Source organism: Tupaia chinensis, unplaced genomic scaffold, assembly GCF_000334495.1.
Source record: "Tupaia chinensis unplaced genomic scaffold, TupChi_1.0 Scaffold000539_1, whole genome shotgun sequence".
Taxonomy (NCBI): domain Eukaryota; kingdom Metazoa; phylum Chordata; class Mammalia; order Scandentia; family Tupaiidae; genus Tupaia; species Tupaia belangeri.
Window position 1 is genome coordinate 5,500,603 of NW_006160052.1, and position 15,753 is coordinate 5,516,355.

Sequence of the window (15,753 nt, forward strand, 5' to 3'; positions counted from 1 at the left end):
AGGTGTGCCCGAAACCCCAAAAGAGGAAGAGACGGAGAAGAGATTGCAGTTTGCCCATTCCTCATGGGGGGGCACTTTCTTCTCTCCCTCTGTCTGTCTCTCTGCCCCTCTCTGGTGGGTGCAGGTACCCTCTAGGGATAAAAACAACAACAACAAACTGAAGCATCACGTTCCCTAGACCTGCCCTCGGGTCCGCCTCCGGTCTGATTCCAGGGTCCTCCCGTGTGTCCACAGAACTCCGTGCAGACTTCTCCGGGGGCAGCGCATTAGTCAGTGCTGGCTGATCTGTCTGTCTTCCCTGGCTCAGACACGAGGCCCTCAAGGACAGGGGCCATATCTTACTTGTTTCTGGATTCCCGGTCCCTAGCCTATACCTGGCATAGACCACGCAAGCGTGTTGAGAAGCAATGGCAAGTACGAAATCATGACTCTCCTGTGTTTACATTTTGTTGACTTTGGAACCGAGCAGGAAATGGCTACGTGGAATTCCAGCAACCGGGTTCATTCGTGCCCCCGCTAACTCCGCTTCCAGCAGGGCGGCCATTGGCTCAGGGGCCTGTTGACTCGGATCGCCCTCCAGCCAACAGGAAGCATGCACGGCATGGACTCTGAGTCCATTCTGTGTACCAGCGTTGCCCAATCTGCAAACAGCCTGTGCTGTGCAGCCTTGCCTGTCAGGAGCAAGGTGGTTCTTTCCGGATGTGAGAGAAGTGAACGTGATGTGTTTACTGACGCGACATCAATGGGGATATGTGGGAGTGGGCAGAAGGTTACGGGGAAAGAGAAGCTTTGTTGAAAAGGGCCTGATCATTGGGGATGGAGGGCCCACCACAGGTCAGACTTTGAGTAGCTCTTTTTTTAAAAATTTATTTAATTTATTTAATTTTTTATGTTTGGTATATGGCCCATGCACTCACCGGAGAGAGATAAAGAGAGATAGAGAGAAACTGACAGAGGGAAAGTGAGAAATCATCTACCCAGGAACATGGCCATGCTGCAATCCTTTCTTTATCCTCCTCTCGGGATTTTAGACATGTATGCACATGTGCCCAGCGTAGTTTTCAAGCCCTGCCTGGACCTGGACTTGACCCATGCAGTAGACCATAAGGGATCCAGTGCCTTGACCACCACGCCGCCTGCTGGCCCTGAGTAGGCCACGTGGGATCCTGTGCCTTCACCACCACGCCGCCTGCTGGCCCTGAGTAGGCCACGAGGGATCCAGTGCCTTGACCACCACGCCGCCTGCTGGCCCTGAGTAGCTCTATAACCTGGACTGCAATGCTGTGGGACAGACACAGAAGGGGCAGCTACATAGACTTCATTGATTCTAAGGTGCTCTTTATTTCACATTTTAATATCTCTGGAACTGGAATGGCTTTAAAAATAGATGGCATCTGGGACCAGCAGTCGGCATAACGGCTATGTTGCTGGACTCCCACACAGTGGACCACAGTTTGAGTCCTGAACTCGTGGCTTAAATTCACGCCAGGCACATGAGTTTTTAGAGTGTTTTGCCTGAAGATGTGTGTGTTCATGGGGGTGGGGAGAGACAGACAGACAGTGAGAGAAAGTGAGAAATCACCCTCTGGGGGGGATGACCACGCCGCAATCCCTTCTCCTCCATTCTCCTCCTGGGATCCTGGGCACACATGCACATGTACCCAGCGTGAGATTCAAGCTGCTGGATCTGGGACTCAACCCACAGTCAACCATGTGGGAGTCCAGCGATGTAATCGCTATGCCATCTTGGTCCCCTCAGCTCCACTTTTAAGGCTCCTCCCTTGCCCAGTGTCCCAGGAGTCTGGGCTGGCTCTGCTCACAGCATCCCAAGCCACTGCCGGGGCTCCCGGGTCCCAGTGTTTCTGGAATGTATGGTCTGCTCCTGCAACTCACCTGTTATTCTGTAACCCACTGTCCCACCCCTCATCACTTCCAAAACAGGACATAGCCACACGTGTCTGAACCTTAGCTGTGGACATGGTTGACTTCTTACCGGGGGGCTCCTGGGGCCCATGTAAATCAATACTTAAATCAGAGGGGTGGGGCAGGGAGGGTATCATGTAATTTTACCTACTGGCCTATCACATCCTACTCATAGATTACACACTGCTCAAGGACAAGCAGTTTTTTCATTGCTGGAGGGCTTATGCACTCATCAGAGAGAGACGAAGAGATAAGAGACCACGAGTGTGGATAGGCGAGGAGAGAGGAGCCTTCTGTGGGGTGTGGTCATGCCCTAATCCCTTCTCATCCATTTCTCCATCCTGTCAGGATTTAGACATGCACACCTACCCACTTGGCCTGTTTTTCAAGTCACTGGGGTGGAGATTCAAACCACAGTCGACCATGTGGAATCCAGCTTCCCTGGGTTAAAGGACCAACTTTTTTTTTTTTTTTTTTTTTTTTTTTTTTTTTTTTTTTTTTTTTTTTTGTCATAGGGCACATGTGCTTTCTATAGAGGAGAGAGACAGAGAGATTCAGAGAGAGGGAAAGTGAGAAATCACCCCTCCCCAATGGCGGATGGCCATACCACAATCCCTTCTTCTCTTGGGATCTTAGGCATGCATGCATACGTGCCCGGTGTGATTTTCAAGCCACCAGGTTCAAGATGAGAATCGTGGTCAGCCGTGTGAGACTCAGCACTTTAACCTCCACACCACCGGTCCCTTAATTGCTCTACTTTAAAAATGGCAGAAAATTAGCCTGTCTCCAAAGCCGTGGAAAGAATAAAGGCTGTATTGTTTGCTGACTGTCCCTGAAGAAGCCTTCTGCGGGCCAGGTCTTGGTTCTACTAGAGCATGGTTTATTGGGTACTGTCAAGGGTATAGACATGTTGTTTGTACCCATGGACTTCTCGGGACCTAGAGCCTTTTGTCAAGAGAGCTGTAGTTTAAACTGTCTAGTTTTTAGCGAGTAGTGTTTCTCTTTGTTCTTTTCTTCCTTCTTTTCTTTTCCTCTTTTCTTTCCTTTTCTTGTGATTTGCCTGAGGGGATGCATGCTCACTGAAGAGAGACAAAGAGAAGAAAAGAGAAAGTATCCCCCATGAGAGGTGGTGGCACTACAATCTTTTCTCCATTTCTCCCTCCTTTTGCGATTTTGGGCAAGTACACACATGTGCCCAGCATATTTTTCAAGCCTTCAGGACAGGGATTTGCATCACACAATTGACTAAGTGGAATCCAGTCACCTTAACTGCTGTGCCACCAGCTGGTCTACAAGTAGTCTTTCTTTCTTTCTTTCTCTCTCTCTCTCTCTCTCTCTCTCTCTTTCTTTTCTTCTTTCTTTCTTTCTTTTTGTTAAGCAAGACTGTTGATCTTTATTTGGGGGTGCCAAAAAATGCTACAGTTCAGTACGTATACCTGCAATTAACGGTGACCTTTCTTTTGCAGAGTAAGAAGACAAACTCTGAAAAGAAAACTGGAAGAGGCGAGGACAGAGAGGCAGTGTGAGTCCAGCCCCTGCCAGCTGCTATATGCCCCCTGTGTTTCAGCAAGGATGGGCCAGCCAAAATTCTGGGCTGCTTTCTTTCCTGGCTTGAACAGCGCATTTTCCCCTGAAAATCCCGTCTACGGTGGCATCTCGTCGTACATGTTAGAGATCAGCTACGAGAACCAAATCACGCTGTTCGGAAGAAATGTCCGTAATACACGCGGAATCACTGATGGCTTTTTCTTCGTCTTTTTTCCCCTGAACATTCTCTTGTGTTTCTTCTTTTACACTGGATATGGGCTGTTGGAAAACAATTTCTTTATCTTTATCATCATCATTCATTTCAGCCACTTGAGATTTTCGTTTCTCCAGAAATGTTGGTGTGCAAACTGGTGCGGGCCCTGTCTTCTCGGGAGTGTTAGGAGTGTCTGGAACCTTCTCTTCCTTCTTTGGTAAAACCTGGCTCTTTGCAGATTCCTGAAGATCAGTGTCTAAAAGCTTTCCCCCCCTTTTCTGTATAATCAAGGAAGGAAAATTATAATCCCTTTTTTAGCTAATCTATTCCTGAGTAATTTTTCTTTCGTCTTAAAATGCTTTTCCATCCGTTGCTTTTGGAGAGGTGATTATTTCTTTTCACTGCTGGGGATGACGACTGTTGAAATGGAGTATTCCAGTTTCTACAAAGTTCTTTGTATACTTTTTCGGGTGGTACAAAGTGACACTTCAGGAGCCTGTTGCCACACATAGTTGCTCATAGTTTCAGCAACGATCTTGGCGACGTCGTCAGATTCAAACTCTACAAAGGCATAGCTCTGCTCTTTCCAGTCCTTTTGCTTTTGGACAGTCTAAATCTTGTGATAGTGCCACACTGGGAGAAATATGCCTTGATCTGGGTTCCATAAGTGCGCTAGGTAGGTGGCCCATGTAGGTTACTGCAGGAGCGACGTTCCCTGGCTCTCGATGCTTGGTTCTGTGCGCCTGAGCATGCGCGACCTCCGGCGGGAACTGCGGACTCAGCGACAGGAGCCGCCATGCTGGAGGCTCCCGAACACCAGCGCTCCACGCGGCGCCCAGAAACCGCCCGGCAGGTAGCATGTCTACCCTAATAAGCAGTATTTAAAATGAAAATCTAGACTATTTTTAGGAGGTCAGAGAGAAAGCAATTGTGTTGATCTGAGTGCTTAGAAAAGTTCTTGATTCATCTTTGATAAGCCCAGGAACAAGGGTCTGTTATCTCTTGTCTAGCTCCACCAGGGCCTTCAGGGCACAGTTCTAAAGAATGTGGTGAAGGGGACCAGCAGTTAGCGTAATGGCTATGTCCTGGACTCCCATGTAACTGACTACGTTCAAGTCCCAGACACGGTGGCTTAAACTCACGCTGGGCACGTGTGCATGCGTGCCCAAGATCCCGAGAGGAGAATGGAGGAGAAGGGATTGTGGCGTAACCATCCCCCCTGGGGGGTGATTTCTCGCTTTCTGTCTCTCTGTCTCTCTCTGTCTTTCTGGAGAGCACATGCGCCCTGTAGCAAAAAACCTCTACAAAAAGAAAAGAAAAAAAGAATGTGGTGAAGAACAGGACTGGATCTAGTAAATCAGTACTGTTGTTCTGCGAGGATTTGTCAATATATACCAGTTCGCTTTTTTCTTTTTCTTTTTTTTTTTTTATTAGAGTTTTGCCATAGGGCATGTGTGCTCACTAGAAGGAGACAGAAAGAGCCAGAGAGGGAAAGTGAGAAATCAGCCCCCAAAGGGGATTGACACACTGCAGTCTCCTCTCTTTTCTCCCCTCGGGATTTTGGGCATGCACGAACACGTGCCCCAGTATGATTTTCAAGCTACCAGGTCCAGGACTCGAACCATGGTCAGTCATGTGGTAATCTAGCACCTTAACCACCACACCACCTGCTGGCTCCCGTATCAATTCACTCTTAATTCAGTAATTCTCCTTCTGGGGATTTCTCTGGAGGAAAGAGATTCACCTGTGAGGCTGTCACCTGCGTCATTATATAGATGAGATGAAACTTAGACATCTGTCTACAAAGGGCTGGTTAAATACATCATCGTGCCTCTATCACACCACGGAACCTAAAACGTTTACATGGAAGATTATTTCATACCAAAGGGTATCTTTTATCATAGCACACCAAGTAAAAACAAGTTATATAAGTGGACAAAAAAAAAAAAAAAACTTTTCTAAAAGAATTTTTCTGTAGACTATGTGTACTTGCCAGAGAGAGAGAGAGAGAGAGAGAGAGAGGAGGAAAGAGGACAAGTGAAAAAGCGCCCCCTAGAGGGGATAGCTGTGCTACAATCCCTTCTCCATTCTCCTCTCAGTAACTTGGACATGGGCGCACACATACACACCTGGAGTATTTTACAAAACACCACGTCTGGGACTTGAACTGCTCAGTCATCCATGTGAGATCCAGCTGTTTAACCACCATGCCACCAGTTGGCCTCGAATTTTATTTTTAAAATATGCATTACAGATACCTAGATATTTGTTTGAAGTCAGTCAAATATTAACAGTGATAACCCCTTTAGGGTGAGATTGCAGATAATTTTTATTTCCTTCTTTTCTGCATTTTCCATTTTTAATGTTGAATATATACTACCATTGCAATTAGAAACAGAACACATGGAATGTTATTTCTGAAAGTACTAATCTCGTGAATGCACAAGAGGACAGGAAAAATAAAATGTGCTGACCAGATAAGTTGCCCCATGACCTTACGGGTAACAGGGAGCAGAAGCCGGGCAGCCCGACACAGAGGCAAGGGTGTGGGGCTCCACCTTTCAAGGGGGGGAAGGAAGGGCTAGAGCCAAGGTTCTTTGATGACTTCTGGCTCCAAGGAGCAGAAAATGTAATACCAGTTAGCGATTAAAAATAAAGAAACTGGGGCCCAGCATGTAGTATGTGGTTAAGGGCTCCCACATGGCCAACTGCGGTTCAAGTCCCAGACCAGTGGCTTGAAAATCATGCAGGGTGCATGTGTGTGCCCAAAATCCCCTGAGGAGAATGAAGGAGAAGGAATGACAATGTGGCCATCCACCCTGGGGGATGATTTCTCAATTTCCTCTCTGTCTCTCTCCGGCTAGCACACACACCTGTCATGAAAACCTAGTAAAATAAAATGTAGAAACTGTACATTTAGTTTTGGAAAAGTCAATGTTCTGAAGAAGAGATCAACACACAAAAGTTTGCAAAAGCAAGTCCCTTTGTCATCCGGTAATGCGTGACATCCCAGTTGGAGAGGCTTGCTTTGGTTCTTTAAAAATGCATGGCCCAAGGCCAGCTGGTGGCATGGCAGTCAAGGTGGCCGGTCCCAGATGGCCAGCTGTGCAGTGAGTCCTGGATATGGCCGTCTGACAAAAATGCCAGGCGCGTGCGACTGTGTTCCCAAAGTCCTGAGAGCAGAATGGAGGAAAGGGGTTGCAGTGTGGCCATCCTCCCGGGGGTGCTTTCTCACTTTCCCTCTCTCTCTCCTGGCATAGCCATGGTGGTGTGGGCGGTGCTGGAGAAATGTGGGCCGCCTGCCTGGTCCCGGGGAGATGCGGGCCGCCTGTGTGGTCCCGGGGAGGTGTGGGCCGCCCAAGGCTTGAAATTGGACTTGGGGCATGAACATGTCAGGTGTGCCCCTGGGGGCGCAGATGATCCTGGCTGGCTAGAAGGCTGGGGGAGGATCGCAACGTGGCAAGACCCTGTCCAGGTCACTTGTCTCTCTCTCCAAAACAAAACAACAGAAAAGAAACAAGCACACTACTCAGTACCAAACAAAACCGCCCCTGGATGACTCCTCCGGTCCTATTGGTGGGTTTCTACACACACGTCATGTAACTTTTGTCTGGTAGTAAGAGCGTTCTCTGTGGGAAGAATGATGTTACAGCCAATGTGCAAAAGGAACTTACTGCTGAAAACTGAGGTTTGCAATCCACATAGTCTAGAATTAATTTTTTTGAAACTGTCACCACAATCAAAAGGGCTTACTTTTTTATGAATTTTCCTTTCTGGATTCAAGTGTGAATGGAAAAAATGAGACCTGGAATCTTGAATGTATCGGTCAAACCCCACTGCCCTTGCTTGTAAGATGGGGTGGAGCAATAGCATTTGCCCCTTTTCTCATAACATTTTGAGTGAAGCTTAAATGACAAAACAATCACGGGAACTATAATTTATATAGAGTGTTTCACATTTGCCTGACACAGCTCTTCGTTGTTTCTAAGTCACATAGACTTTTTTTAGGGGGGGAGGTTTTTTGCTTTCTGCACTCGCCAGAGAGACAGAGAGACAGAAAGCAAGAAATCCCCCCTCCCCTGGGGGGGATGGCCATGCCGCAATCCCTTCTCCTCCATTCTCCTCTCAGGATCTTGGGCACGCACGCACACGCGCCCGGCGTGAGTTTAAGCCACCGGATCCGGGACTCAAACTGCGTTCAACTGCATGGGAGTCCAGTGACATAGCCATTATGCCAACTGCTGTTCTCTAAGTTTGCGAGAAAGCAAGCTGCCAGGTCCGGGACCATGCCACAGAATTTTTTAAAAAAGGAATTTAAAAGGACATGCACAGTCAAAATAAGCAACTTGTTTAGCAAAATGGGAAGTAGGAGAAGGAAGACTCGGTTGCTTCTTTACTTGAAGAAATGTCCTTTTATTTTATGTGACAGACCAAAAATCACTTCTCTAATGGCACTTTGTACACTGTGTTATGTTTAATTAATGAGTCAGTAAATGTGCTTTGAAAATAATTTAGTTTGGGGACCAGCAGTTAGCGTAATGGCTATGTCGCTGGACTCCTACGTAGTCGACCACGGTTCGCATCCGGGACCCGGTGGCTTAAAGTCACCCTGGGCACGTGTGCGTACATGCCCAAGATCCCGAGAGGAGAATGGAGGAGAAGGGATTGTGGCGTGGCCATCCCTCCTGGGGAGTGATTTCTCGCTTTCTGTCTCTATGTCTCTCTCTGTCTGGCGAGCGCACGCGCCCTATAGCAAAAACCTCTCCAAAAAAAAAAAAAAAAGATCAATGTAATGCCTATTTAATTTCTTAAGCATAGTGATAACACACCTGAGCCAGGAATTAGGCCCAATGAGCAGGGAAATGGGGCAGAGGTCCCCAAGGAAGAAACGCTATGACAGGAAATGGACACACATCTGGAGCCAGCTTATCAGAGTCACTCTGGTCAAGCTTCTGAGTGGCTCCCGGCTCTCGCTGGAGCTCAGTACTAGCGCTCATGCTTGCTCGCAGAGAGCTGCTTACAGCCTCTCGGGGAAGCTTGCTCGCAGAGAGCTGCTTACAGCCTCTCCAGAAATGCTGCCAGCTCCTTTGTGAGGACTCCTTCCTCCCACCCTTCCCACCTGGCTCTTGGCACCAGGAAGGCTGTTATCGTCCTCTGCTGTCCCAGATAGACACCCAGACGTTCCCCACTGGGCTGAGACGCTCAGTCACCATCCTCACAGACCACCCTGGGCGTGTGATGAGGTCATTACATTCCTCACCCCAGAGATGCACAGGCAAGGAAAAGCAGGAAAACGCGGGGAACCAAAGCAGCCAGGTTCTATGGCAGGCCCCCCTGCTAAACACCCATTACCAGCCCCCGGGTGGGCTTTCTCTGCCAGCCGCCCACCGCATGCCTTTCTGACATTCCCTATTAGAAATCTTTACTTTTCTATCGAAACTTCTCTTCTACTTTACAGCTTTTCATTGTGCACCTCAGGCCTGTGGGCAGCGTGTGACCCCTGGGCCGCAGCGCCCTCTGAGCCAGGCGAAGCTACTCCCACGTGGCTTCTCCAGCCCCCTAAACCTAAGACCTCTGGGTAACAACTCTTATTTCAAAAGATTCTCTCGTTGTTTTTTTTATCTCAATTACATTCACGGGATTAATAATTTACAGGGAATTTGACATTAATCTCGGCGGCGCTATCAGAGCATCTGTGGGAGAATGAAGGAACGTGTCTGATCTCTCTGGTCGGTGAGATTGTCCAAAACCTTGGAATTTCCCGAGTGTTCCTTTGTTATTCATGGAGGGGTCCTGTGGACCACATCTGAGTTTATGCTAATGAGGTGATTCTGATGGGTTCCTAAATGGTCCCACTCTCTCTCTCTCTCTTTTTTTTTTTTTTTAGAGACTTTTGCTATAGGGAACATGCGCTCACGGGAGAGACAGAGACAGAAAGTGAGAAATTACCCACAAGAGGAGATGGCCATGCCATAATCCCCTCTCTTCCATTCTCCTCTCGGGATTTTGGGCATACACGCACACGCGGCCTACGTGAGTTTTAAGCCGCTGGGTCTGGGACTCGAACTGCGGCCGACTACATGGAAGTCCAGCGACGTAACTATTACACCAGCTGCTGGTCCCTCCCTAGGTGGTTTCAAGATGGTGAGTGGCCTTGCCAGAGAGACCAGTCCCAGATTTGGGCCAGGTGACAGAAGCCTGGACTCCCAACCTCCAGGGGGTAGAGCCGGCTGGAGATCGAGTGGGACCCCGTGGCCCATCTTAGGGTGGCCTGTATCTCAGGCTGTGAGAGAATTCAGACCTTCCACGGGAGGAAGGGGCCGATATAGAGAGCTGCATCAGCCCTGACGGGACTGGGGGCTAGGGACTTTTCAAGGAGAGGGGTTGAGGTGGGGGATGAAGGTGGTCCTGAGACAGGATGCCCGAGGGCCTCTCCCACACCTGTGAGTCAGCCGTCTCACACTGCCCTCTTTCCTCCCTCATTCAGGGAGAATCTTCCTGTGTTCCCAGGAATTCTCCCCTGAGGCATGTCCCCTCCCACAGGGACTGGCCAGACCTTATTGGACCCTTTACAGCTTCTCCCTGCCCAGGGGTACTCAAGGCTGGTGGAGACCCAGCCTGCCCTGAGCACAGCCCCAGATAAGAGACAAAAATTCAAGGACTGATTCCTGTCAAAGAAAATGCCCTATGGGACCAGCAGTTGGTGTAATGGCTATGTCGCTGGACTCCCATGTAGTCGACTGTGGTTCGAGTCCCGAACCCAGTGGCTTAAACTCACGCCGGGTGCATGTCCAAGATCCGGAGGAATGGAGGGGAAGGGATTGGGCATGGCTATCCCCCCCGGGGGTGGTGGTGGTGGTGATTTTTCGCTTTCTGTCTCTGAGCGCCCTATAGTAAAAACCTCTCAAAAAAAAAAAAAAATATATATATATATGCCCGAGGCATGGGGGAGCTTTGAAGTGTCCTTCCACTAAAATGCCGGGGAGGTACTGAAGATGCCCTCCTGCAGATAACACACCCCTGCAGACTGTGACTGGGGCGGTCTCCTCCCCCTCCCTCTTGGCCCCGTCTCCCTGGAATCACCTGGTCTGGCTGGGCCCCCTGAACACCTTGAATCATGACCCTGGCCTTGTGGAACTGGGCAGGGGCCATTCTGAGTATGCACACCCCTCCCATATCAACATTACCAAATTAGGGTGCTAAACCCTAGACGCTCTGATTCTGCCCCTCGATAAGCTAACTTTTGCTGTGACTTTTAAGTAATGTATGTACAAGCTGGACTGCCTCAGTGACAGAGTCTACACTGATCTTTAAGTGATTCATGAAGGCTCTGCCCTTATCATAGAAAACCTGACCATAGGGGCCCGCACAAGGCATAGCGGTTACGTCGCTGAACTCCCACGCGGCCTACTGTGGTTCAAGTCCTGGACCCAATGGCTTGAAACTCATGCTGAGTGCGTGTGCGTGTGTACCCAAGGTTCTGAGAGGAGAATGGAGGAGAAGGGGTTGTGGTGTGGTCATCCCCCTGGGGTGTGTGTGTGTGTGTGTGTGTGTGTGTGTGTGATTTCTCGCTTTTTGTCTCTGTCTCTCCAGTGAGCGCCCATGCCCTATAACAGTAACTTCCCTCAAAACTAAAACAAAAAACAAGCCTGCTCCTGTGTTCATGCCTGCATGGACCGTCTCCCCTGGAGTGGATAACTCACATCTTCTCCCGCTGGGCCTCCGGGTGTGTTCTTCAGGGTCGGTAAGCATCCTGGGCAAGCCCTCTCGGATTGGGGGCTTCCCAGGACAGTGAGCACAGTTCGGGTGAGCTTCCTGGCTGGGGAGCACATCGATGTGCCAACACATGGACCGTAACCCTCTCCCTGCCCTCAGGAGCGGATCCAGAAGCTCGGGATTTGGGACCCTGCCAGACCTCGCCCTGCGTCACTTCGTCCGTGCCCTTAGCCACCAGGCCGCGCGCCCCGTCTGTACCTTCGTATAATTAACTGTGGTTGTAAACGCAGCACCTTCCTGGGTTCTGGGAGTTGTTCTGGCAAATTACTGAACCTGAGGGGATCATGGGACCCACTGAGTTTTTAGTTATTTGGTCAGAAGTCATTCGGCCTCTTAGGTGAGAAGTCTTTTTAAAATTTTTATTATTTGCTATAGGGTGCATGTGCTCGCCAGAGATGGGGAGAGGAGAGTGAGAAAGCATCCCCTGGGGGTAGCCGTGTCACAATCCCTTCTCCGTTTCTCCTTTCTGGTTTTGAGCATGCACACACATACCTGGTGTGTTTTTCAAGCTGCCAGACCCAGGACTCTAACTGTGCAGTCGGCCATGTGGGATCCAGTCGTCTTAATCACCATTTAGCTGTCCCCTTTTCTTTTTTCTTCTTTTTCCTGAGGTGAGGAGTCTTTTGGGGGACTGCAGCCTTAACCGGTGGTGCCAGCAATAACTCTGGGTAGTTGGTGTCCACACTGCACAGCAATGTCGCAGTACCTAGTCAGCTGCTTAGCACAGAACAGTCACTAAGTCAATCAGCTGTTTTGACTCACTATTCAGAAAGTTAAGCTACGTGTAGACCTGGAACTTTTTTTTTTTTTTTTTTTGAGAGGTTTTCACTATAGGGCGCGTGCGCTCACCAGAGAGACAGAAAGAGACAGAGAGACAGAAAGCGAGAAATCACCCCCCAGGGGGGATGGTCACGCCGCAATCCCTTCTCCTCCATTCTCCTCTCGGGATCTTGGGCATGCACGCACACGCGCCCAGTGTGAGTTTTAAGCCACCAGGTCCAGGACATGAACCGCGGTCGACTACGTGGGAGTCCAGCGACATAGCCATTACGCTAACTGCTGGTTCCCATAGACCTGGAACTTTTAGACCAAACTATGTTGGCTTGAGGATGCCTCCGTACTCACACACTTGGTTTCTGGTAAAAAAATCACAACCTTGGGACCAGCAGATGGCACAATGGTTACATTTCTGGACTCTCACGTAGTCAATTGTGGTTTGTATCCTGGACTCAGTGGCTTAAAATTCATGCCGTGTGTTGGGACCAGCAGTTAGCATAATGGCTTTGTCGCTAGACTCCCATGTGTGCGCGAGCATGCCCAAACTCCTGAGAGGAGACTGAAGAAGGGATTGTGGTGTGGCCACCACCGCCTCCACCCCCGGTGGATGATTTCTCGCTTTCTGTCTCTCTGGCGAGCAAATGTGCCCTATAGCAGAAATCTCTCTTTAAAAATAAAATCCCAACCTAATTGGGGAGTCTGTTTCCTTAACGTCACAGCAGCCAGGCTGCAGTCCATCGCATGTGGCCCCCTGGTGACCTGCACTCAAAAGGACAAACACTAAACTATAACCCATCCAGCTCTTTCTCCACCTCACTGTCTTCCATTCCATTTTTTTAAAAGAATTCTGCCATCAGGACTAGCAGTTGGCATAATAGCTATGTCGCTGGACTCCCACGTAGTCGACTGTGGTTCTCATCCCAGACCCGGTGGCTTAAACTCACGCCAGGCGCGTGTGCGTGCGTGCCCAAGATCCTGAGAGGAGAATGGAGGAGAAGGGATTGCAGTGTGGCCATCCCCCCTGGGGGGAGATTTCTCGCTTTCTGTCTCTATGTCTCTCTCTGTCCGTTTGGCAAACGCATGCACCCTATAGCAAACACCTCTCCAAAAAAAGAAAGAAAGAAAGAAAAAGAATTATTCCATCTAAATTGACTTATTCATTTATTTACTTTAATTTGACCAGAGAAAGAGAATGAGAGAGAGAACGTGAGAAGGCAAGCTGCGAGGTCCAGGACTTGAACCACAGTCAGTCATGTGGGGGAGTCCGGCGCCCTTAACCACCACACCACCTGCCAGCCCTTCAGTTCCATTTTCTATCTGTCACTTCCCTTTTCCTGACCTTAAATTTTATTCACACACAGCACCTTGGAGTTCCTGAGAACCCATTCTGGGAGATGCCCAATTAGCAATTGGTCTTTGCCCAAATAAACTCATCCACAATAGATTTGTTTAAAGTTTTTCTTTTTTTTTTTTTTAAATTAATATTTGATTTAATTTTACTCATCATTATTATTATTTTTTATCATTGTTATTTTTTAAATTTGACCACAGAGAGAGAGGAAAAGTGACAAAGCAAGTCGCCAGGCCTGGCACTCAAACAGCGACTTTCCTGCTTTTCTTTCCTTCCTTCCTCTCTTAAGTTTTTGCCCTAGAGCACGTGCACTCAGAGAAATCAGTCCCCCAGGGTGGGGCCATGCCGCAATCCCTCCTCTTCTGTCCTCCTCCTGGGTTCTGGGCATGCACACGAGAGGCCGGTTTGATCTCCAAGCCCCTAGGTCCCAGATCCAACTGTGGTCAGCCAGGTGGGAGTTGAGTGCCCCCCCACCACACCACCAGCTGGCCCCTCCGGTAGCCTTCCGAGGTATCCAGTAACTGGACAATATCCTCGGCCACGGACGTCACCCCCCGATGGGCCAGAGCTTCCTTTAGCACCTCGTACCCATGTAAGGCCGCGGCGGGTCAGGATGGAGGTCCAGGGTGTGAACGTGGCCTTCGGCCCCTGGGAAGGAGGTGAGCCGCTGCAGCAGGCAGCATGTGCCCTCCCTGCTGGTGGCCTGAGCCGACCGTCAGGGGTGATAAGCGGCTCTCCTCTGCTCCATGAACTCCATATTGGGCGTTGGGACTGAGGTGGCACCCGAGTCATCCTTTCCTTTATTACACATTCGACCGTTAGCAAATATTTACTAGGCATCTATAGGGGTCGGACGCTGCAGAGCCAGGGCCCCTCGTGGAGCTGAGTCCAGTGACACTGGCAGACGATAAGCGGCCGCAGCGCCGTCGCCGCATTGGCAGCACAGATCAGGTTCGTTCAGATCAGATCAGGACAGTGACGAGAGTGGACTGTGGGAGGGCAGGAAATGCGTGCAGGGAGAGGGGACAGTTCAGCTACAACTGGAGATGAGGAAGCAGCAGTCAGGACGAAGGTTTGGGGAGGGCTCGCTGGGCAGCTGTTAGCAGAGGAGGAATCACCTCTCAATGATCACACGGCGCCCAGACGAGACCCTAAAACAGCCAACAGTTGGGGGCTGGTTTTCAAACTTTCTTACTTCCCTGCAACTGCGTCCAAAGGAGCCATCTGACATTAGTTGTAAGAGGATACGTAATGGCATGGACACATTTTGTTGCTTCTAATGATGATTTCCTTTTTTGAAAGAGATTTTTTGGTATAAAGTGTACAGTCGCCAGAGAGACAGAGAGAAAGAAGTTGAGAGATTTCCCCCCAGGGGCATGGTCATACTGCCGTCCCTTCTCCATTCTCCTCTTGGGATCTTGGGCATACATGCACACGCACCCGGTTTGAGTTTCAAGCTGCTGGGTCCAGGACTCAAACTGCAGTTGGCCATGTGGGAGTCCAGCAATGTAACCACTATGCCACCTGCTGGCCCCTATAGTGATTATTTCTAAGAGATAAAACTCAAACTAACCATCCTTTTTTTTTTTTTTTTTTTTTCCCTTTTGGCTTCTTGCTTTGTACTTTCTATTCATTTTTTTTTCCCCTCACCTTCCAATTAAATGGTGAAGAATTCTGCAACTTTGTACCTCTTTTCTCTATCCCAGAAAAATCAAACTTATTTCCCTTTTCCTCTGAATAAGTGTGTCTCTGGGGACCAGCAGCTGGCATAATGGCTACATTGCTGGACTCCCATGTAGTCAAATGTGGTTTGAGTCCCAGACCCTGTGGCTTCAACTCATGCCAGGCACGTGTGCGTGTGTGCCCAAAATCCAGAGAGGAGAATGGGAGAGAAGGGATTGTGGCGTGGCCATCCTCCCTAGGGGGTGATTTCTCGTTTTCTGTCTCTCTGTCTCTCTCTTTCTGGCGAGTGTATGCACCCTTCAGCAAAAACCTCTCCAAAAAAAGAGAAGAGAGTGTCCATGTGCATCTACCATACACCCGCTGCTGCCCCTGCATCTGTGCCTGTGGGCGTGGCTCTCTTCTGCAGCATACATGGCTGCCCATGCCTTCCAAACTACAGCCGTGACCATTTCCCCAGTCCTACCTGAACACAGGACTCTGCCCTTCCAACCACCGCAGTGTG

General features: G+C 49.4%; 1 long non-coding RNA gene and 1 pseudogene across 1 annotated transcript in view; one reads left to right on the plus strand and one right to left on the minus strand.

The window, feature by feature from the left end:
* Positions 1-3,392: 3,392 nt before the first annotated feature.
* On the minus strand, positions 3,393-4,353 carry LOC102487055 (MKI67 FHA domain-interacting nucleolar phosphoprotein pseudogene; annotated as a pseudogene).
* A 117-nt stretch (positions 4,354-4,470) lies between these two features.
* LOC102500350 (uncharacterized) overlaps positions 4,471-15,753 on the plus strand; it is an 18,706-nt gene continuing 7,423 nt past the window's right edge. The window contains exon 1 of the long non-coding RNA XR_335813.1: positions 4,471-4,517. This is a non-coding gene — a long non-coding RNA (uncharacterized LOC102500350). The remainder of the gene's footprint in view (positions 4,518-15,753) is intronic.